This window comes from Oratosquilla oratoria, chromosome 10 (genome assembly GCF_046742065.1).
Source record: "Oratosquilla oratoria isolate Oo_2021 chromosome 10, ASM4674206v1, whole genome shotgun sequence".
NCBI classification, from domain to species: domain Eukaryota; kingdom Metazoa; phylum Arthropoda; class Malacostraca; order Stomatopoda; family Squillidae; genus Oratosquilla; species Oratosquilla oratoria.
In genome coordinates this window covers 15706169-15729654 of record NC_134786.1, presented here as the reverse complement: position 1 = coordinate 15729654, position 23486 = coordinate 15706169, and the positions used below count along the sequence as shown (strand labels likewise).

General features: G+C 39.7%; 1 long non-coding RNA gene across 2 annotated transcripts in view; it reads left to right on the top strand.

Moving 5' to 3' along the window:
• The first annotated feature begins 6468 nt into the window (after positions 1-6468).
• LOC143029116 (uncharacterized) overlaps positions 6469-23486 on the top strand; it is a 61993-nt gene continuing 44975 nt past the window's right edge. For both annotated transcript variants that reach the window (XR_012966768.1, XR_012966767.1), the window contains exons 1-2: positions 6469-6614; positions 20674-20841. This is a non-coding gene — a long non-coding RNA (uncharacterized LOC143029116). The remainder of the gene's footprint in view (positions 6615-20673; positions 20842-23486) is intronic.

Below are 23486 nucleotides of genomic sequence, written 5' to 3'. Positions count from 1 at the left end.
TACCGCCGGTACCCCCAAACTGACAGTCTGGGATTCTACCAACCGCGCCACCGTGTGTGCGTGTGTGCGATTTTTTTTTTTTTTTTTTTTTTTTTAATGAAATCGTCTGGTGAGGACTCAAATTCAGCTCTCTCAGAGAACCCGCCCTTGAGCTAGGGGGCGGGGGGATTGCTAAGCTTTAAGCAGAACCTGATGAGCTTTGATGATACAGGGATGGATATCGAAAGTTTCACCGGTAGTGGTAATGAGAGAGAAAATATAATAGGAGCGAGAGATGGGAACTGTGAGGGGTGGCATTGATGGAGATGATGATGGTGCTGATGATAGTAGTGCTTGTGGTGGAGATTAAGGTGGTGGCGGATATGGTATTGATGTTGGTAGTAGAGATGGTAGTGATGACAAAGATGGTGGTGGTGACGGGGATGTTGGTATTGGTGGAAGTGGTGGTGGAAGATGGCGGAGATGATGGTGATGGTGATTGTGGCCTCAAGATCAGATCGTACCGTGGATGAGATCCCTAACTGCTAACAGCAGAAGCGAAGGGGGTGGGAGGGAGGGAGGAGAGGTATAACATTGCAGATAAATCAACACACATAGAAAAAATACTGTGATAAGATCACTGGAAAAATATAAACATGGCCACATGATAAATTACTGTACTTGATAATAACTCTAAGGTTATGCGTGGGAACGGCGCGTACCGTTTTTCAAATCTATTTACTTATCTATTTATTCATTTAATTTATTTTTAAATTAAAAATGCTGTACTCGTGACCGCTGTTAATAATAGTTCTAAGGTGGATACGGCGTGAACTTGTATCTCAGCGCTATGTAATTTATTTTTCATTGTGTTTTGATTAAGTTTCTGTAATAATCATGGAAACATTTATTCCGAACGCATATCCATAGCGTATACCTATTTCCCAAATACGTATTTCCATTACAGATGCCAACATATCATTAAACATAAAAAAGGACATCTTGGTTTAGCAAAAGAAAAACTCGATAAAGGAAAATCAGTGGTCTGTAAAAGATTATAACAAATGTGACCGAGATCCATACAGGGAATATGGAACACTGAAATTAAATAAACAAATAAAATAAAATAGATATTATACTTAGCATCGGTACCACTGAATCCTTGAATTTTTTTTATATAGAAATACAAATTCAATGATTTGCTGAAAACTTGCTTTAAAAAAGTTTAGAAAAAGAAGTTCAACGAACGTCCATGAAAAAATTAACAAATCCGTACGATTTTTTTAACAGTTCACCATATAAAACGTTTAGTAGTTTAAATTGATTTAACATTTCAAAATTAATGTCAACCATAACTTACCAACACACGTTGCCACATGTACGATGCCACTCAGTTATAATCCATTCCAATAAGAAATTACATTCGAATTCTGCCGTGCAGCTCAGTACAGTTGGTAGTCCTGCAGACTCCTGTTGCACACAGGCACGAGCTACGGGTAAATTCTTCATGCCCTTCATAGAATATCATATTTCTCCCCTTTGTTCATAAGATAGGAATTTTTTATTTCAATTATTAGAAAGAGCAGTCATTCTACATCTATTTGAAAAATAAAAACTCGATTGGGTAGGAAACTAATTATATGGATTTGAATTCAAGGAAAAGAAATGATGGGTTAATATGCATCTTTACTTATAATCGATGTTTAAAGCACTTATAACAAGTGTAGAATAAATAATGTGTTCACTTATATAAGCAACTGCTGAACACGATGGTATTCAGATTTCACATAGAAAACCATAAAAATTGATTTAAGGATTTTTATCAATAAATTGCGTCACGACGCTCCTTCCAACTTATTCATCATTTAATTCACTATGAGGAAATACTTGTTCTCCATCATTCTTACTCGACACTATTTTTATGTAATGTGAATTTATCAATAATCTATCTACCGTCTCCACAGATTATTGATAAATTCACATTACATAAATATAGTCTTGGGTAAGAATGATGGAAAACGAATACTTTCTCATAATAAATTAAATGATGAATAAGTTGGAAGGAGGAGGAGGAGGAGGAGGAGAGAAGGATGCAACTATCATCCCTACTTCCTTCGCGCCACTTGCGTCATGACGCAAAATATTTATAAAAACCCTTAATTTTCATTTGTATGGCTTTCTATTTTAAATCTGAATGCACCATCGTGTTCAGGACTTGTTTATGTAGGAGAACGCGTTTTATTTTACACTTGTTATCATAATTGCTGTAAACATCGATTACAAGTAAAGATATGTATAAACTGATCATTTCTTTTCCCTGACTTCAACTCCACATAATTAGTTTCTTACCCCATCGATTTTTGAAAACTTTGAAAATATTGTAGACTGACTGCTCTTTCTAATGATTGAAACCAAAAAATCCTATATCATGACCAAAGTGGAGAAATAAAATATTTTATGTAGGAGGTGAGGAATTTACGTGTCACTGGTGCCTGTGTGGAGCAGGACTACCAACTGTACCGAGCTGCACGGCATAAATCGAGTGTAATTTCTTATTGGAATGGAGTATAATTGTGTTTACGGTTTTGCCAAAAGTGGGTTAGCTTACATAAAGAAAAAAAAAAAAAGTCTAGCTAGCCTTCGGAAACTAGTCTGTGAGTCAGCGTAAATGCAAATATACCGGGAAGAAACTTTAATATAATTACTTCCTAAAGCGTTGTTTACACGACGCTGCTTATATTCGCTCTAGACGAGGTTTGGGTCGCTAGAGACGAAACACATGAATTTACAGCGTCTGTTTGACGCTGCCACAAAGCTAAACATGTTCAATTTTACCGACCGCGTCTAACGTTTCAGTTGCGAATAAAGAAGCTGGCATCTAGCGTCAAAAACAACGCCTAGTAAACCAGCCTTAAATAACCTTTGACATACTGCCAATAAAATCATGTGGGATGTGGAATGTATAGAGGATGACCATAAGGCCAAAATGTCACGGAAAAGAGTACAGTGAGATAGGTCAGAAGTTGGGGAAGGAATCCAAAATAAATAAATGAATAAATTAATAAATAAAATAAATAAAAATAAACAAATGAATAGATAAATTAACAAATTAAAAGATAGAATAAAAATAAAATTAAAACAGAAATAGATAAGGTAATAAACAAATACATAGAATAAACACTAAATTAATAGATATTTAAATAAGCAAGTAAATGAATTAATTAAGAAATGAAGAGTAAACGAATAAAATTAATAAGTAAATAATAAATACATAAGCATATGAATAACACCTGGTCACCCGCAATTCCCAGGATGTGTTTTAACATTATCACGTGACCAGCACGGCGCAACACGTGGTCGATGATAATAGCAAAATGATGAATATCAGGTTGAAAATAGCATCAGCGCTATAATCCCCGTATTATTATAATAGTCACTTCATTTAGGATTGTGGTCGTTCCTCTATGGATCAGAATCACATAGCGTTCTTTTATAACTGGAGACTCGTCTTAATAAATAAATGAATAAATAAATAAATACAAAAATAACATATATCTTCCATCATTGTGACTCCATCACTTTGGCTCGATATTGTCACAAGAACAGAACCACTGGCAACTAATAATAGGAAATACAATATACGGGATACTTGTAGAAAATGAGTCGCCTAAATCCCATTAGTTGTGATTTATTATGATTATGAACGGTTTGTCAGACACGTATTTGAAGTGATGTTTGGCCATATGAACGGGATATTTGGTTGTCAAACAGTTTGGAGCAACTCTGGCTAAGCCTGACTTTTGTGGACGGCCTCCAAGCGACATGACGTCATTAACAAACCGTCTGATTGTGAGAACGACGGTCAAACGTCAAACCTCAGTAGCTGTTCGCACCTTGCAATGGACACAACAATTACATGGAAAGAGGAATGAGAGGAGGGTGTTATTGGAATATATCCGCAAATATAGAGAACATACAGCTTTATGGAAGGACTATGCTTAATAAAATACGATGTGACACACCTCAGCAGATCTAAATATGCTGTCTCGTGCAGTTTCATTTAACTACGCCAGTCATCTGGCTCGAATTTTAAATCGTCAAGCAAGTTGGTATGTAAAAATTGGTCTCTCTTCAACAACTTATCCTTAGTCTACTTTGATCCTCTTTTCTTTTTCCTTAATGCCACCGCTAAACCAACAGCAATTAATATGTCTTGGTTGAGAGGCATCTGCTTACTGCACGAGCCACACTGAGGTTGGATCGTTTGATTTGACCATCTGACACCTATTCAAACCTTATGATAAATCGGTTCGATAAACCGGGTTTGTCAAACCATTTGAACGTGTAAATGGCCCCTTAAGGTTTGACAGAGGTTAGGTTAGGTTACATTAGGTTAGTTTTAGGTTGGTGTAGAGGTAGGGGACGTAAAAATAATTTTGTTGTGTTGGACTAAGTGGCCGTGGGCACTATACACGTACGCATGATTAAGTGTTGTTGTCAGGGCCGTGGTGATAAATTCATTAAACGAATTGGCGGCTGTTGGTGTTGGTGTAAATGGATGGTGTTGGACTTGTGCGGACACCAGAACTACGTAAATATACAGTATTTGTTGTTGCTGCTGCTGCATTTATACAACTGCATTTACAAAACCACACGTTGTTGTTTTTGTTTATACTAATGCTGGTGGCATTCGTATCGACAATGAAAACGGGTGTTTATATTATCTTGGTAGTTGTGATGATTGTTGATAGTGGCGTGGGATGGATGCATCTTACTCCTCTTAATTATTTCGCTAGTTTGTTGTTCAATTTTTTTTTTTTTTTTGTAATTCAATGCTAAAAAAGAATAGTACCGGGTATCATTCGACACCTGTTTTATAATTAGCTTAAATTCTCTTGGTAATCGAGACCGTCTCTGCCCGCATCCCAGACTAGTCGTCGACATCCCGTAGAGTTCAGTCAACACCTTAAGTTCGTTCTTTTGTCATTTTAAAACTTCGTTAATATAATTGGGAACCAAAATGCTTTTCGAGAATGTATCAGAATACGACTAAGTTTACCTGATTTTCGGAATTTTGTAGATTGTTGATCTTTTTTTAAATATTAGGACATATTAGATATTTTATGATTTTTAGATTAGAGAGAGAGAGAGAGAGAGAGAGAGAGAGAGAGAGAGAGAGAGAGAGAGAGCATTGTGTTCTCAAATTTGTTGCCGACATAACTAGTCATTTGTAACACCAATAAGAAAAAAAAATATTGATTTCCACTTGCCAATTTTGACATTTCTCTCGATGATGTGTTTCAGGGGTGATGGTGCTGCCGTTCGGTGATTTTATTCGGCTGAAGTGTGACCTTTAAAGCGAAGGCCAAACTCTGAACCTGATAACATTATTTTCGGGTTAATTTCAATATACGTAAATTAATTTAATTATGTTGACGGACAATTGAATTATCACAATTACGCATCACACACTTTATAAAAATTTATAGTTCTGAATGATCACTAAGGTATAACTGTTGAAAAATAACACAATCCTCCTGTATAACACAATATTTACAAGGTTCTCTTACATACTTAATGAGTATTTCAGAATCGTCAGCAGTCATATATTGGCCTGGCCTATTCTTAATCAATAAAGCACGATTAACGGAACCAACAAAAATAATTACATCACAGTTCATCCTTGCACTCTTACACTATTCATTACATACAGTCCTTTTGTAATCACTCCGTGTCCTATGCATTCCGTAACGCACAGATAATCATTCTTTGATACCACATGCTGTCACTGAGAAACTTGTTGATAATTAAGGAATGCCCTTATTTCTCCACATCATTTATATCAAACTTATTTCGTACGAACACATTCATCGGAAGCAACGGGATAGTAGTACTTTCGTTATTCACACTGAAATATCACATGGTTGATAGTACGGTCGTATCTGTACACTACTTTCGTTACAAGAACGCACAATCTATTTCATCCAATAATACCTTCCTCTTTTTTCAAATAGGAACAACTATATTCCAATGTAGACTAAACCACAAATAACACTCGTCAGCACATGGGTTCTGGTACAAGATCTCTGAATACAACGTACAACTCTGTTGGTCTCGCTGCCTACACGAAGCCAGTGTTTACCGTCTACCTGCCGCTCGTGTTCTGGCCGTAGGGAGTCAAGTCAAGAGTTGGCACGACGAATCGTTCATTCCCTCGGTCTGTCGGTCTCCTCCCTCTCCCACGAGGGTGTGTAAAATAGTTCCTCTTTCCGCGAGAAAGTGGACAACGGGATTGCCAAGTGGCGACAATGACAGATTATCCCTCCTTCTTTCGCATGCTCGTTGACGCGAGATTGTTTACCACCTTTAGTGCATTCAAATTTTAAGAAGTTGCCATTGGTCGATATTAATTTCGAATTGATAACTTCGGAGTTGGTACAGCATGCACAACACGGATCTTACTACTCCTACCTAGATCAGCCCAACACTGACTACAGTGTAGAATCGTTCTAGCATCAGTGAAGATAAAAAATTATAATTCCACTTGGTGGCTTTTGGCAACTCGTTCTCTCGACTCCATTCCATCTCTCCCCACAGTGAACTTCGTTCACAATCGGTGGGACAAGTGTGGAAAGGTAGTATACATTTGTCCATAGGCAAATTTATATTATTAGATCAATAGCTTAATTATCAATAGTTTGGGAAGTATTATATCATACCAGTGATGACTATCTGGATAGCCTATGCCCCTATAGCAACCGTGTCAGTCTATCAGACAGCAAGATCGGGAATTTCCCCGAAAGTTAAAACGAAGATAATTGGGGTAGTATAGGGCGTGTTTTGAATAGAGAAGAAGGTGGTTCTTACGGATTACGCGATGTATGACCAGGGAAGTAAGAAAATGTTGCACTGCAGAGTACGATATCAAGGGCAATGTAAGTATGTATGTGTTTGCGTGTGTTTCGTCCTAATTACATTTACCTAATTGTAGTTTTCAGGAAGGGAAAATGCTCGTAGAGTGTGTGCATGCATTTTCGTGTATGTGTGCTTGCATTTGCGTGCGTGTGCGCACTTGGATGAACAACAGGCACGTGACAAACGCATGCTCGTCCAGACACGTGCTAAACTTCCCAATGAATACGGTTGCATGCGTACTCACATAAACACACGCGCGCGCGTGTTGTCGACCATGAGTCCAACACGAGAGCCAAGTCCGTGGTAAATCACATGCAAGAAAAATGTTGCACGAGGATGGTCCGTGGCAGCGTCGACTACTTGTTGACCATGGAATACAACTATAATAATCAGATCTTCAAGGTGTCTGGATAACTTACCTCGACGAAACACAACGCATACCCATTATACATAAACTGTGTAGGATTTCATACTTTACAGGAATGCAAGAACTATATACAGTACACGAACGCACGCACACTTATGTTCACGTGCACATGAAAAAAACAACAACTGATGCAGCGCACGTACTATTGCGGACACTAATGTACGCCAGGAGGCTCGTCGCTTCACTTGCATCACGACGTCATTTCCCAAGGTTGTTCCAATCCATCCATCCACCCTTCCCATTTAAAACAGCTCTCGAAGGGCCCAGCCCATGAGCTCTGTTGATTTCTCCTCCTCCTAGGGTTGTCTCCCGTGGGAATAACATTGTGAATGAGATCCACATCAGGAGAAGATTGTTACGTGCTTATACAGCTAAAGTTAACGTTCATGAATTAGGTTGGTAACAAGCAGTGAACGAGTCTCACTGAGTAGCCGGTACTTTGCATTCATACTTCACAATTGCTGCCCTGAAGACACTTTGGGAAATTCCGTAACAGAGAGATTTACTGCACGTTCAAAAGCGGTCACTATTAAAGGTTCAGTCGGTTCCATTCCTTCCCCTTTCCACTGCTAAATGTTTTATGAATGTTTGGTATGAATTACCGTTACCTATTTTAATGAAGTTGAATTTCACTGCGGATGTATCGAGCAGTTTAATTTCATCTCGACAATAATCATTCTCGACAGTCAGATGATGGTGACTATTTGTTTTGGGAATATTCCAATACAAAAATCTATTAGCAGACATATTTCCAATATATGAAGGAGCGACAAGCACGCCATCTATTACCAGAAATGTTCAAACAGAAGGTTGTCGTCAAACTATGGATTTTAAGATCAACAATTTCGTATTATGCTTGTGTTTATAGATGGCACCTATGATATTGATGTTACACCTGCACTGTAATGTTTCAGTATAAAAGTATAAGATCTATTTGAATCCTTGTATACAGGAATCTGAGTGTTTAGTCACTCAAAAAAGTATCGGTAGGTGGATTTAGGTGTTCGTGGGAGACGAGTGAAACAACAGAATCGATGTTCCTGTACAGTTGGTAGTCGTGACAGAGTTGCGCCCTACCTTCCCTCCCCACCCCCCGTTAAAATACGTGGTGTAGAATAAGCATTTAATGCGTGAAGATGTGACAAGATTGAAAGTAATTATATTTGCACCGACAAGAATTGTTAATATTTCATTGTTACTGAAATCACACACACACACACACACACACACACACACACACACACACACACACACACACACACACACACACACACACACACACCAGAGCATACGCAATATATATTGCCACACCACAACATGTTTTCGGCCTAGACAACGTTACAGGTTCTCCTGTCTACATGGCAACCCCTACCCGTTACTCCATTTTCAACCTTCGCCCTCCCAGAGGGGCAGCCATTCGCCCTATAATAAAACACTTCACAGCTCCTTAGCAGTTAACAGGTTGTTTCTTCCAAGTAATATAACATTTGCGTAATATATAAACTTAAATATAATTAAGACGCACATTTATAAACTACAAAGCTATGAGAAACACTGGGGCATTGATACACAGGCGTACCAACAGTTTCCAAGTCTTTTGAACAATGTGTCAGAGTTTAGCATTTACTTACGTCAATTTCCGTATGATTTCTTACCGATACTTTTTTGAGTGACTGCGCATCTGGCTTCACCTCTGAGTACTTACACTGGTTGTCGTCTTCTATGAATCTGTAGCAGGCACATTTACTTATGTCGACCATTTACGATCTAGGTCTCAGATTACGCCGTAAATCTACATAATCGCAAATTTACGATCAAGAATCTGTCGAAACGTCGGATATTGTAGTTATTTCCGTCCATTGTTTTTTTTTTTTCTCTTTTTTACTATTCTTCCGTAGCACATGTCAGCAACATGCCCAGGACGAGTTCTAAGGGTTGATAGTCTAGAGTAAGCAAGAGAGAGTGATCAGGAGCTGGTCAGGCCAAATGATGACAACACCATATTTCTCTATTGTGGACATGACCGGCGCGAGGAGACGGTCCTGTCGCTTTGGTAGTGTGTTTTGATGATGGTGGTGCTCCGTTGGACGACAGGAATGGTAATAGGGACTGTGATACTATATTAATGATGCTCATGTAATTTTTTCTTTTATAGTAGTGATGTAATGGTACTGATGGTAGCTTTAAAAGGTGATGATTTTGGTGGTAGGAGTAATTGCATTGGCTGTATTAAAGGTGGTGGTAGTAATTGTAGAAAGGATAGTAGTTTCTTGAAGTTACTGGGTAGATCATAATAATTATGATGGTGGGCAGAAGAGTAACGCAGAGCTGCAAGATGATGTAAATCCTTGGGTGGATTAGTAGTGATTTGTGGTTGTGGTCCATTGTGATGCACAGTTGGCAGCACTCCCAAGTACTACTACAGTGGTTGATATATTCTGAGAAGCTGTAGCAAGCGTATTCATCTGTATCGAACATGTCCCACAAGTAGTGGTGGTAGTGGTGATAGTTGTAGTGGTCTTGGTGGTGGTAGAGGTGGTGGTTATGATGATGATATGACTGTCTTGTCGCCATCATCATCATTATCATTACTAGCATCTCATTCATCATCATCATCATCATTGTTTTTGCAGTCGTCATCACAGACGCCGCCGCCATGAACAGAGCGCGCGGTCCCACCCAGTCGAGTCACTTGAACACAACATTTCAAATAAAACTCAAAATTTGTCTCGTAGTAAGCGTGACAGAGTGAAGAGTAATGGCAGTGAAGATGGTGGTAACACATGCTGACGGCTCTAATACAGTTGGAGAGGAAGGAGGAAGGGAGAGGAAGGAGGAAGGGAGAGGAAGGAGGAAGGAAAAAATGAAAAAGGACAGTCTGAGAAGGAGCCATAAGAAACCAGGGCCAGGAAAAGGTGGAGGAGGCAAAACGGAAGAAGAGCAAAAAAAATGAAAATACGTAAAGGAAGAGGAGGTGTAGGAAGAGGAAATGTAAAATATATAGAAGAGGAGAAAAAGTAAAGAAAGAGTAGGAGGAGAAGGGGAAGGGAGGGAGGGGAAGAGTCATTGGCGGCCATGGCATCAACACAACAAAAATGCCAGTTTAAGAGACGATCTTTTGCCAGTCAGCTGACCTCAATAAAAAAAAATACACTGAAGCTAGAAACAAGAAAAGAATCTATCTGCGCAATGCCATAGGTATGTTAGGACCACTTAGAAAGAGTTAAAGGATGACGGGCAGAAATATATGTTTATTTAGATTTCCAGTTATCGTTACGTCTTGAAGATACGCGTTTCCTATGTTGTGTTAGAATGACTGTTTCAGTACACATTTATTAAATCAAACACAATACACACACGCTCACACACACACACACACACACACACACACACACACACACACACACACACACACACACACACACACACACACACACACACATACATACCTACATTCGCGCGTACGCGGCTTACTGGTACAGTGGTTAGCGTTTCGGGATCCGAAAGGTGGATTCCCGGGTTCGAGCCCCATTCTCAGCTTGAAAAGGTTTCACTGATGTTCTTGTTCTCTCACTCTCATTCATTCTCACTCGATCTTACTTGATTTCTTACTTTCACTCATTATCACTCATCCAATCTCGTTCTCTCTTTCATTTGCTCTCTCGCTTTTTCACTCGCTCACACTCACTCACTCTCATCCTCACTTTCATCCTGATTCTCACTCCCTCTCACTTTGCCAGTCGTTCACACATTCACTCGGGATCTCGCACTGTCTCATTTACTCGCTCTCGCATTCACACAAACACACATTTTAATTCATTTGTCTATCTACATCTTAACTCATTAAATTGGGCTTATGTATTTCATTATCTTGTATTGCTGAGCTCGACTCTTGGTAGCAATTGCGGTCAAAATTCGTTTTATGGGATGAGGAGACCTATTGAGGCTCGAGACTAGGTGGGAGTGGCTGTGGGGGAAGGGGGGATTGGGCCCTGGGGGAGAAGGAGGGAGGGAGGGAGGGAGAGAGGCATCATCAATGATATTCCCTTGAGAGGTCTTTTGTTGTATTTGTCGAATGACTTGATTTCTTTTTTTGTGTTTACGTTTACATTGTTGTTTCTATTTTTGTTTTTGTTTTTTGTTTTTTACTTTTTTTGTTGTCTTAGGCCGAGTGGCATCAATGTTAACCTTAAATTCTTTGTTATGGAGGTGAAGGGTGCCCAGGAAAATTAATATAATAGCATAACGGCAACGACAATAAAAAAAATAGTGCCATCAGTCACAGCGTTCAGTGCGAAGACGTATTTGATTTATGTGTTTCTGTTGAGGAAGGGGGGGCGAACTCAAGCTTGATGTCTGTATGTTTACGTATATGTGTGAAATTGTACACACACACACACACACACACACACACACACACACACACACACACACACAACACACACACATTGCTAAATTGAGAAGAAAAAAAACACAAGTGAACATGGAAAGAAGCTTAAAAAGGACAATTATAGAAGGGAACTGAAAAAGAACAGCTTTCCCCACAGAGTGGTGGATGTATGGAACACAATGGATGAAAAAAAGTGTGTGCAAAAACAATACGTGTGATTACGCAAGAGAGAGAGAGAGAGAGAGAGAGAGAGAGAGAGAGAGAGAGAGAGAGAGAGAGAGAGAGAGTACAAGGTACTTCTCCCACATTAGTTTTGGTAGAGATAACATTCAAGTACATACTGGCGACGTTAATCTTCTTATAAGCATGATAACCATAAAATGTTTTACAGCTGGACTTACAATGACACTTAAGATAGAAGAGTTATCATATCATTACCCTTCAAGTGTTGTTTATTTTCCTTCTTTTTTCGTTGGGAACTAGTTTTTTTTTCGTGTGTTTGTGAAGAACTTTTTGATTCTCATGACGTCAGGCATCTGCTAAATCATTCTGCCTTACTTCCCTCTCCTTCTAAATTGGCCTTTCCCACATCCCCATCTCAACCTCCCCACCCTCCTCGCCTCTCACGCTCTGCATTCACTACAAGACGACATTCCTATTCTTCACTCACGCTCTGCATTCACTACAAGACGACATTCCTATTCTTCACTCACGCTCACTCATTTAATTCAGTTTCAGCGCAACTTTTACACTGTCACTGATAACTCTAGTCTTACACGATTCCATTTGAATGTCTTTTTTCCCATTCTCTCTCTCTTTTTCCCTACCTCGCCCTTTATCTTTCATTGTCTCCATCCCTCCTTCCTCTCTCCATCCTCCCACTCTTTCCTACTCCTCATTTCCCCGTCCCTGCCTCCTTCTTCCTTTCTTCCTACCCCCTCTCTCCCTTTCTCTCTCTCTCTCTCTCGCAGTATATATCACTCCCTCCTTCCCTCACTCGCCACGCCTAACGAAGATGTCTGATTTGTCCGATTTCCCTTTATACTGTATACTCCTCAAAACCTCCCTTGAGAACTTTTATTTCTGCAAGAAAAAATATATATATATATATATGTATATATAAATATATATATATATATATATATATATATATAAAAATATACATATATATATACATACATACTATCTGGCACATTAGAATGGGAAAATATTTCCGTACAGTAGACTGAAATGATACTGTGGTGCCCCTGCACAGAATATACAAGTCCCTCCCTCCCCCCCCCCCTAAAAAAAAAAAAAATCAGTACCTTAGGTGGTACACCCACAAAACTGATATCCCTCTTACATACTTTACTACTGTCACCACCACCACCAACCCAACCACCCGCTCCCGGTCGATCCCTGAAGCCAAATCGTGCAAAGCCACGTCGACAGGTCATGAGTCGATTTCCTCGACTTGGTATACAAATGGAAAATGCTTGGCGGGTTTTCCTTTGTTTGGGAGTTGTTGTGAATGTTGCAAGTGAAGCTCATTTTTCATATGTATTGGTTCCCACCCTGCTAATTAGTCATGAAAAAACGGAGGGAAAGATAATCCATAATTAGATTTGATTGGTTATCAGCTGTGTCTTTTCAACTTCACTGAACACAGTCAGTGATATTGACTGTTCTAAAAATCAAATAATTGGAACAAATATACAAATACTCCTTTATCTGAGATCATAATTACGTATGAATAAGTCTCTCTATTGTGAATCTTAAAATTCAGAAATCTCCAATATTCAGAATGAAAATAACGTCCCAATTATGAGCAAGAATACTTCTAGTCTCTGGAATTATCGGGTTCCAAATATATCGTTATAAATATTTGAGATTTCCTGACTTACAAGAGGAAGAACTATGTTTAAAGATGGCAGACAAAAAGGAAGAAATATGTTTAAAGATGGAGGACAAAAAGGAAGGAATATGTTTAAAGATGGAGGACAAAAAAGGAAGAAATATGTTTAAAGATGGCAGACAAAAAGGAAGAAATGTGTTTAAAGATGGCAGAGAAGATAACAGGAGGAAGCCCTTATTGATTTACAATGTTTCGTTCGTTCAAGCTTTTTCAAGTACAGTTTTAGGATTAGGAACGCCTCGATCAGACCATCCGATCTTGCTGAATTTGTTGTTGCGGCAGAGGAAGAATAGTCTGTAGGAAAATTAAAGTAGAGACAAAGACTGGAAACTTTGAAGATATGAAAGCTTTGGCGAAGGGATTGGGGAAAGGCCCCGGAAGTTCACACGAAAAGTCTTAAAAAATAAATAAATAAAATAAAAATAAAATGAAATAAAATAAGATAAAATAAAATAAAATAAAATAAGATAAAATAAAATCAAATAAAAATGAATGAAAAATCACTACGGAAATTAAATTTATTTCTAGCGTTGCAATTTTGAATATTCCCATATTCTGTTCTATAGCATTTGAACCTCAAATAATTGAAGTCATTGCAGTTGTCATTCCGTTACTTCATTCTATTCTATCATATGATATCTTATTCCATTTTGCCTTATATTATCTTACTCTATTGTACTCTACTTTATTATATTTTACATCATAAATTTTTCATTTGTCAACTTATCTATTCTTATTTGTTTTTACCTCTGAAGGCGTGAACATTTGTCCTGTAATCATCACTTCTAATCTTGAGTCTGCTCAGGAGACGAGTAAAATCAAGTGAACTTACCAAGAAATAAAGCATAACACAGTGCCGATAAATATTTAAAGACTGTGTTGCTTTTAACCCAGATCAATCCTTGACCTTAACTAAGGTCCACTGACCTTGAATTTAACCACGTTGGGTTTCTGTGTTGGGGACGGGCGTCATTGCAACCAGACTTCCCTTCCAAACAAGGGGAGGAGGGGAGGGGAGGGGAGGAGAGGAGAGAGGAGGAGAGGAGAGGGTAGGGAGTTGCCCAGGAAGCAATTTCCTGTGTTCAGTCATGTGGACATCATTAAGGAAGAAAGTCAGACAAGGAGATGATGGTTGGAATGACTGTGGCAATGGCCACACAATAGGTCCACAATGCAGGGAACACCAGTGGTTATGGAAACAATATGGTTGTTGTGGTTGTAGTTATGTTTGTGGTTGTTGTGTAGTTCTAATTGCGGTTGTTGTGAAAGGCAACTGGATAGTTGCACGGATGTTACAGTACACGTCATATCAAACATAATTCTCCTGAATACATCCACTTTTCCCACGATGGTCACATCGTTGCCAGTCTGCCCACAAGTCGGCTCATACAGACCCAGATAATGATCCGACAATACCAAGGAAATGAATTGGAAGTGCGCTTTATTACGCACTTAAAACTTCCCAGCTCGCTTGACCAAAGACCTCGTGGTTTGGGGGCTGGATACATCCTCTTCACAACCCCCCTCCCCCTTCACCTTATCCCCCTCGGAAGCCACCCTCCTCCCTCCCTCCCTTTTCCTGGCCAACACACGGGGACGGTCGAGCACGCTGGATCATCATCAAGAATCCGACACTTTACCAGCTGCCGGCTTCCGTCCCCAGTTCGCTTGGTGGGGATTATCCAAAGCCATAATATGTCAAATAATTATTTCGTTGTGGCGATAAGCTTCTTCCTTAAGCTCTTACATGCGGCCCCAGGGACACCACAGGCTTCCGTCTCTGTCCGTTCCGATCGAGCGGATAGACGCGATCGCGGATTAGCGGAACGGCGACACGTGGACCCGACAGCTGTGTGGGAGTATTCTACAATGATAATTAGGACTTTCCTCCCCCTCTTCCCTCACTCCCCATACCTCTCTTCCTCGACTCCCTCTTTCATTCACTCCCATGATCTCACTCCCATCTGCTGCCCTGGGATCACGCCCTCTGACGCGGCTAGTTTAGGCTCAGTCTCATTTTCGCTCTTACACCAACATGTGAAATATAGGGGTATCGGACCACAGCGGCACGAGATGGCTCACAAGGATAGAAGCGCTGGTAAACTACGATTCATAACAACAATAACAACTCACATTCGCTCATAATTCCCCATCTACCCATTCCAGTTCAGGGCCGAGTGATACGGGCCTGTTATGAAGGTAGTTCGAAGAGACTAGCTTCGGACGGAATGCTCTCCTTTTGTTTGTCTTCAGATTCCATCATCTGGAAGTACAGCCCGTGGTGCCAGTCTTCGGTCCAGGTCTAAAATATCTCAGACCCCTCTTTCCTCCATTTTTTCACGCCAAGAAACCTGATAACCAGCGACTGTTCTCTTGTTCCTCTTTCATGTATCAACTGGGCGACAAAGAAACATCCACATTAATACATCACAACGACAGTCAAGGACCGTTGTAGGTTACTGTGGGGCTGCGGGTTTCCGGTCAGTGACCCTCAAGGAACCTTCGCTAGGAGCCGCATAACTGCGGCCGAAGCCGTCGCCTTTGCCCTACTATGCGTTTGGATTATTGAGGCAGGTAATCCTCACTGCTGGGAATCGGAAAGGAATGCGGGATTCGAACCCGCAACCAGGCGGATGCGAGTCCTGCTGCAGTATCTGCAGCATTTCATCACCGTTGCTTAATCTAATTTCCGTTTTTTTTTTCTTCTTTTTTATCTTCTTTCCAAGCGCTTTCAAAAATGTTAAATGTATTTGTGTGGTTGATATGGCTGGTTGACCTTGACTATATTTTCGAAGTCAACTGGGACACTATCGAAGTCAAACTTACCACCGGCCACTCCAAAGTCGATTTGAGCCACAGGATCTCGTGATTCAAGGACAAGGAAGTTGTATGACGTTTTCATGAAATGATTTCTCTTCATAAGGACATGACGTCATGAATTAATGAATGCAGTTGTTTATGTTATTCATTTATTTATCTATCTATTCACTTATCTATTTGGACAAGGACGTTGTATGACGCTTTTATGAAGCAATTTCTCTTCAATAGGACATGACGTTGTGAATAAATAAATGCAGGTGTTTATGTTACTTATTTATCTATCTATCTATTCACTTTTTTTTTTTTTTGCTGCCTCCCTTATGAGAGGGAAGAAGGCTAATGGTATATAGAATAGAATCTATCTATTATTTATTCATTATTTATTTATTCGTGTAGCTATTATTATAATCATGATGTGATTGCATGAGGTGGAATGGGCGGGGGGGTGGGGGGTGAGGTAGTATGTGTGAGCAAAAGTTGACGCAGCCCGAAGGGATTTCTCCCCGTCCTCTCCTTTTATGCAATGGGGGGACGGAGAGGGGGGGTCGCCGATTTAATGAAGCGGCCTTGCTGTGGATGTGCTGTGTCTTGCGACACTGCTTCTGACCCAGGGCAGTGGACAAGGTGCAGGGATGACCCGTCATCCAGGAGGTGCTCAGATAAGAGGGAGGGTGGAGGGGTGTGGAGTGTATTCAGGGATGGAATGGGTGGAAATGATTTTATGCCTTTCCCTTTTTGGCTACCCCCCTTGTAAGGGGGAAAAAGCCTTGGTATATGTATGTATGTATTATACTCATTTATCTATCTATTTATTTGACGTGGGTGGGAATGTTATAGGGTGGCTAAATGAAAGTATATGAATCAGTGTAAATAATAATATTAATCACAATGTGATAAAGCACTACATTATATAAATGCGTGCGTAGTTCGGAGTCAGAATAACAGCTAGACGCGAACCCTTGAGTTGGCACAAAAATATACAGAAGCTCGCTTGATTCTTCCTAGACTGTACAAGAATTGTAAATAAATAATACAATGACAATATTAAGGACTAACAACATCCCAAACATAATTACACAATTACAATATTAATCATACAATGGGGAAAACATGCAATTCCCAAATGAGCAATACGTAAGTAAAATACATAACAAGAATTGTACCAAGGTCTATATTCTTAGATCTTGAATTGTACGACGCTATAACGTACCACACCGTTTCTAAATTTATTCAATTATTTCTTATTTTCTTCTTGGTAACGCAGGAAGGCCTAACAACGCCGGAAAAGACAACAACAAGATTAAAGATAGTAACTCTCAAGTATTGATATGTGATTAGAGAAGACTGGTGATGTGGCCATAGATTAGATGACACATTTCACATTCGATTTAATCGTAAAATTAAGCGAAAATAATTAACGAACAGACGGTTGAATCGCGAGGGTGGGAGAAAACGTAAACAATATGAATATCGTCTACAAGAGGAAGTAGACTATGAACGAATTGAGACAACATAATTCGCATTCAATTGAATTGCAAAATTAAGCGAAGAACAATTGACAGACGATCGTGACGTCGGGATGAGTGGAAGTAAGCAAGGAAATTCATTAACGAATATACTCGATAATCGAATCGAATACTTGAGAAAATGAAAATATGAGCGAATTAAGAATAACATTTAATGATCTTATACTCATGAAAGGAGAGTGGGATGGAAATTGATTGTTTACATGGCGGAAAGTAAAGAGTATGTTAAATACGAGTACATATGACTGAATAATCTACTCATAGCATACCTGAAGGTCTAAGTCGCGCATGCGTACTACAAATTCCTTAGACATAAAGGGTCTGAAAAAATAGAGCCTCGTTGGAAAGATTAGACATCAACCTTGTTTACATTTCTTTCTTAACTTATTATTTTTTTCAAGATATGGAATTTTGATTCTGAACATTAATAACGACCTTTGCCAACACCCCATTTTCTATTTTATTGTAAACAAGCCCACCGGCTGCGCCGGGGGCCTTGGCCTGCGGCGCTGCGCCTTAGGCGCGGGCGCTGCGCGCCCTGGGCTACGCCCCTTTTTTGGAAAATAAAGAGTTCTTCTTCGAGTTCTTCTTCGAGTTCTTCGAGTTCTTCGAGTTCTTCTTCGAGTTCTTCGAGTTCTTCTTCGAGTTCTTCGAGTTCTTTTTCGAGTTCTTCGAGTTCTTCTTCGAGTTCTTCGAGTTCTTCTTCGAGTTCTTCGAGTTCTTCTTCGAGTTCTTCTTCTTCGAGTTCTTCTTCTTCGAGTTCTTCTTCGAGTTCTTCGAGTTCTTCGAGTTCTTCTTCGAGTTCTTCTTCGAGTTCTTCTTCGAGTTCTTCGAGTTCTTCTTCGAGTTCTTCTTCGAGTTCTTCGAGTTCTTCTTCGAGTTCTTCTTCTTCGAGTTCTCCTTCTTCTTCGAGTTCTTCTTCTTCGAGTTCTTCTTCGAGTTCTTCTTTTTCGAGTTCTTCGAGTTCTTCTTTTTCGAGTTCTTCGAGTTCTTCTTTTTCGAGTTCTTCGAGTTCTTCTTTTTCGAGTTCTTCGAGTTCTTCGAGTTCTTCTTCTTCGAGTTTTTCGATTTCTTCTTCGAGTTCTACTTCTTCTTCTTCTTCGAGTTCTTCGAGTTCTTCTTCTTCCTCTTCTTCGAGTTCTTCGAGTTCTTCTTCTTCTTCTTCTTCTTCTTCTTCTTCTTCTTCTTCTTCTTCTTCTTCGAGTTCTTCCTCTTCTTCTTCTTCGATTTCTTCGAGTTCTTCTTCTTCTTCGAGTTCTTCTTCTTCACCGTAGTTGGCGGTGTTACCGATTTACCACCAAACGCGAAGGGTCAGTTTATTTTTTACTTATATAGATATTTAAGATAATCAATCTTAATCACCTGTTATGATATCCTAAAGAACACTGGACTGTGATGCACTACCATGAAACGTTCTCAGTTCCCTGTTAAAAATAAGAAAATAGATTAGTAAATAAATAAATAAAGATATAAATAAAGAAATAAAGAAATAAATTAATAAACAGATAAATTATAAATAAATTCGTATAAAAATAAATCACGAAGGAATTTCTCCCCGTCTTCTCCTTTTCTGCATGAGGGGACGGAGAGGGGGTGTTGCCGAATTTATGAAGCGGCCTTGCTGTGGATGTGCTGTGTCTTGCGACACTGCTTCTGACCCAGGGCAGTGGACAGGATGCAGGGATGACCCGTCATCCAGGAGGTGCCAAGATAGGAGGGAGGGAGGAAGGTGGAGGGGAGTGGAATATATGGGAAATGAAATGGGTGGGAGTGATTTCTATGCCTTTTTCTTTTTGGCTACCCCCTGTGTAAGGGGGAAAAAGCCTTTGGTATATATATGTATGAATAAATCAACACATAGATTAATCAATTAGTAAATAATTATATGAATAAATAAATAAATTAATTAATAAAACGAATGATCAGCAACACTTGTTGGGAGAGCAAACAAATCAGTAGGTTCTAATAGGCAACACAGGAGTTCTCGATCAATGTTAAGAAAGTTTGCTCACAAAACTGCAAAATGTTTGTATAATGATTTATGTAATGAAGTTCTGAACACTGTAAGAAATGCAGTAAAAAAATCTGTGTTATCCAAACACTGCCTCAACGTTCCTAGAAGCTCTATTCACTCCCCAACAGGCTCGACGTCCACATCGATAACTCCTGCTCAAGCATAAGATGATCCACCTTCCCCCCTTCTCTAAGTTACTGAAACAGTTTTGGGTATGGATTACCATTTTTTTCTTTCAGTTGAATTCTAGTTTTAAACTTACTGCTGCTCTAAGGAAGGTAACTAAAAACTATCTATATTTTCTGTGTTCTCATTGATGAAATGAATATCACGAACCGTTGAGTAACAGTTTCGAAAATAATCTCTTCGACACAAAACCAAATTTCCGAAAGACATTAATTATGAATCCGCACGCGTGTATACACGCGTTCTTGCATATCCGTGTGAATTCATTAGTGAGTGCATAAGTGAATCATCACAATATGTATACGAATATCTCAACACATGTATTTAGGACGTTTTAATTCATTCGCTGTGTAAGGGTTTCTCTTGGCTATAAAAAAAATGTCGTTGTTGGTAACGAAAACAATTTTGTTATGAATAAAAGCGAAAAGAGGTCCAACATGCATGCGTCTTCGATTTAATAAAATCGCCTAGCGGCAGCCAGATGGGAAGATTACCTACATTTTCGTATCTTTCTTTCAGGAGACCCCCAGCCCTTCATCAAAGCTACATAGAAAATTTGACCTTGCATGGCAGTCCACAGATGAGGCATGGTCACATATTCCTCGTGAATAAGTCCATTCAACAGTGACTTTTATATTTCTGCATCACTACGATGAGTACATGGCAATGTAACCGTCATGTACCAAGGTACCATCAAATAACACCTTTGACGTACACACTAACAGGCTCGTCTGTGAATTTTTATGTGTTTTTGTTTTGTTAGCGCAATTTTCCTGACCTGTGTCCTTTTGCGGAGTATATGTATTCTACGTACGTGCTTAATGAGGATGTCTTTGGTGCATTCGTGCTTTGTAAAGCTGTTTGTTTTGTGTGTGCTCTGAGTGTTGAACTTCGTGTGTTTACGCACACCTTTTGCCCATGTTAGAACCGTTTGATGAAAATTGAGGCCTCACGTATACCTTGCAATCGTATCAGTATTGCAATGGCTTCATTGCATACCTATATTTCCGTGTGTGTTTGTGTGTGTGTGTGTGTGTTTACGTGTGTGTGCGTTTTGCAGGATAGACCATTTTGTTTACATGTTACAAATATTATAAAGACATAGTTTGACAATTATCGTAAGATATCGTTAGAAAACACTGAACAATTTTAATGAGGTGCAGGTGTGAATTTTGTCTTAATGGGGGTTACTGGAGAAGGGGTTGTCTGTGAGTGAACCAAGATAGTACCTTATTATTTTTTTTTTTTTTGGGGGGGGGAAGGGGTAAGGAGGCACTGTTGATGGTATGAGGCGTGTGGATAAGGAGGAGGGATTAGAATTCTGGGGATGCGGAGTTAGATACCAATCTGAGATCATTCAACAGAGTTGGGTCCGGGCGCACTGCGGGGGCCGAGAGACGACTGAGGCAAGAAGAGCGTGTTGCCGAGCCATACGGGTCAGGTTTGTTCTCTGTAAATGGGCGCTTTTGTGGATCTGGACTGTGGGGATGGTTGGATGATTGGTTGGATGATTGGTTGTCCATGGTGTGGTTTGCAGGAGCTTCTGTCCTTGTGAATAATCTCGTGCTACTCTCGCACGCTGCATTTCATATATTGGTCTAGCTAGACAAGGGTGCTTATAGTTTGGTTAGGATATTCTTAAAGTAAATTGTGGAGGAATTATTTAGTTACTGGTGGAGAGTCATTACTGTTTGAGAGGGTAGGCAAGAGATTAAGTTGTTGTGGATTGTTGTGTAAATTGGGCATTCTGTTAGTATGTGTTGGGTGCAAAGTTGGAATAGATTGCTTGGACATCGTGGTTTGAGTATTTGATATGGCGCTTCTGATGTTGAGAGGATACTTGTGTAAATTTTCCCACTCGTTGTGTTGTTTCAGATGGGGAACTTGTTCTTATTCCTGAACGGTAGGGTGGATAGGTTCATAGTGCGAGTATGCGATGAATTAGTGTGAGGTTGGTACTGGCTGTCCGGTGGGGAGGAGGGGACTGGATGGAGTTGTGAGGGTGTGCGATGTGTCCTTGTATTTGTGGCCTCGTTGAGGTTGCCGGGGCAGGAATGCAGGGAAAAGGTGGCGCCAAGGAGGAGTATCACTGTTTTTACAAAAGGAATTCCTGATTCAACTCTCATTAATCTGATTTGGATTCGGGTCTTTTGGTAGCTGATAATGGCAGAAGATTTTGCTTGTACATGAAGGTGGACCCTGCACCAGAAGTCACGTGACTACGACCAAATCCGTCACTTTTGCCCTGTGCGCTTGAAGTGTTGGGGTAGGTAGCCGTCACTGCAGGGAATTGGTAACGAATGTGGAACTCGAACCCACTATTGTATTGGATTGTAGTGTATTGTATCGTATTGTATGCTAGTGTAGAAAAAACGAAACAGATTAGCCACGCGCTCATTAATACGGGCCCTAGAAGATAACAAATGTGTGAAAAAGCAAGTCATATCAGGACTGATGACAATTTAGACTAATCATTCAGCATGTAGAAGAAACAAGTACGGAGAACACAGAACTCACAATGGCAAAATCAGAAGTTAGAATAGAATTAATTTATAAAATATCATAGTTCATATAATGATAAAGACATCGGTAACAAAATAGAATGTACAAAGTTAGGAAGTATAAAACATAGAAGAACATATAGAAATGGGTAACTCAGTGAGTCTATTTAATCGTATCTCAGACTAGAAAGAAGAAGAGAAGCAAGGACAGACAGAGAGAAACAATCAGTCAGAGAGAAAAGGGCTTTAGAACTAATTTACGTTGGTGTTTTGGTGGGGTTACATTTGTGTAAGAACACACATGTAACTGCAACAAAGTGTTTGGGAAACTTATGATGGAAATATATAGAAAAGCTAAACCAAATGTTTAATTGGACAAGCTACCATCCAACACCACAACTAAGCGTATGCGAGATCGCATCTGATTATGCCACTAAAGCACAATATGCAAGATGCACTCTTTATACAGTCTCTTTTTGTACGTTAGACTCTAGTTACTCCTAGTTCTGAGAGTTCATCTAATTTTGGTTCTGTGTAAATTAGTAGTCGTGTGATATTGGCTACTCCCACGCCGGCGTTGAATATTGCATGGTGTACATTTTGGATTGATGTGCCAGGGAAAAGTGGTGTGAAACTTGACAATGTCATGTTAAGTGTTTGACTCACACTCCACTATAAGATATCAGTATGACTAGCATCACACCTGAAGAGTCCTCCACATAAGATGAAAGGACATTGTGCCTCAAGACTAGTCCAGTGGTGGTGTTTGGGACCAATAATTAATCTTGTGTTGTCCAGATCGGGGTCTACTTTTAGATCTGGGTCGAGATG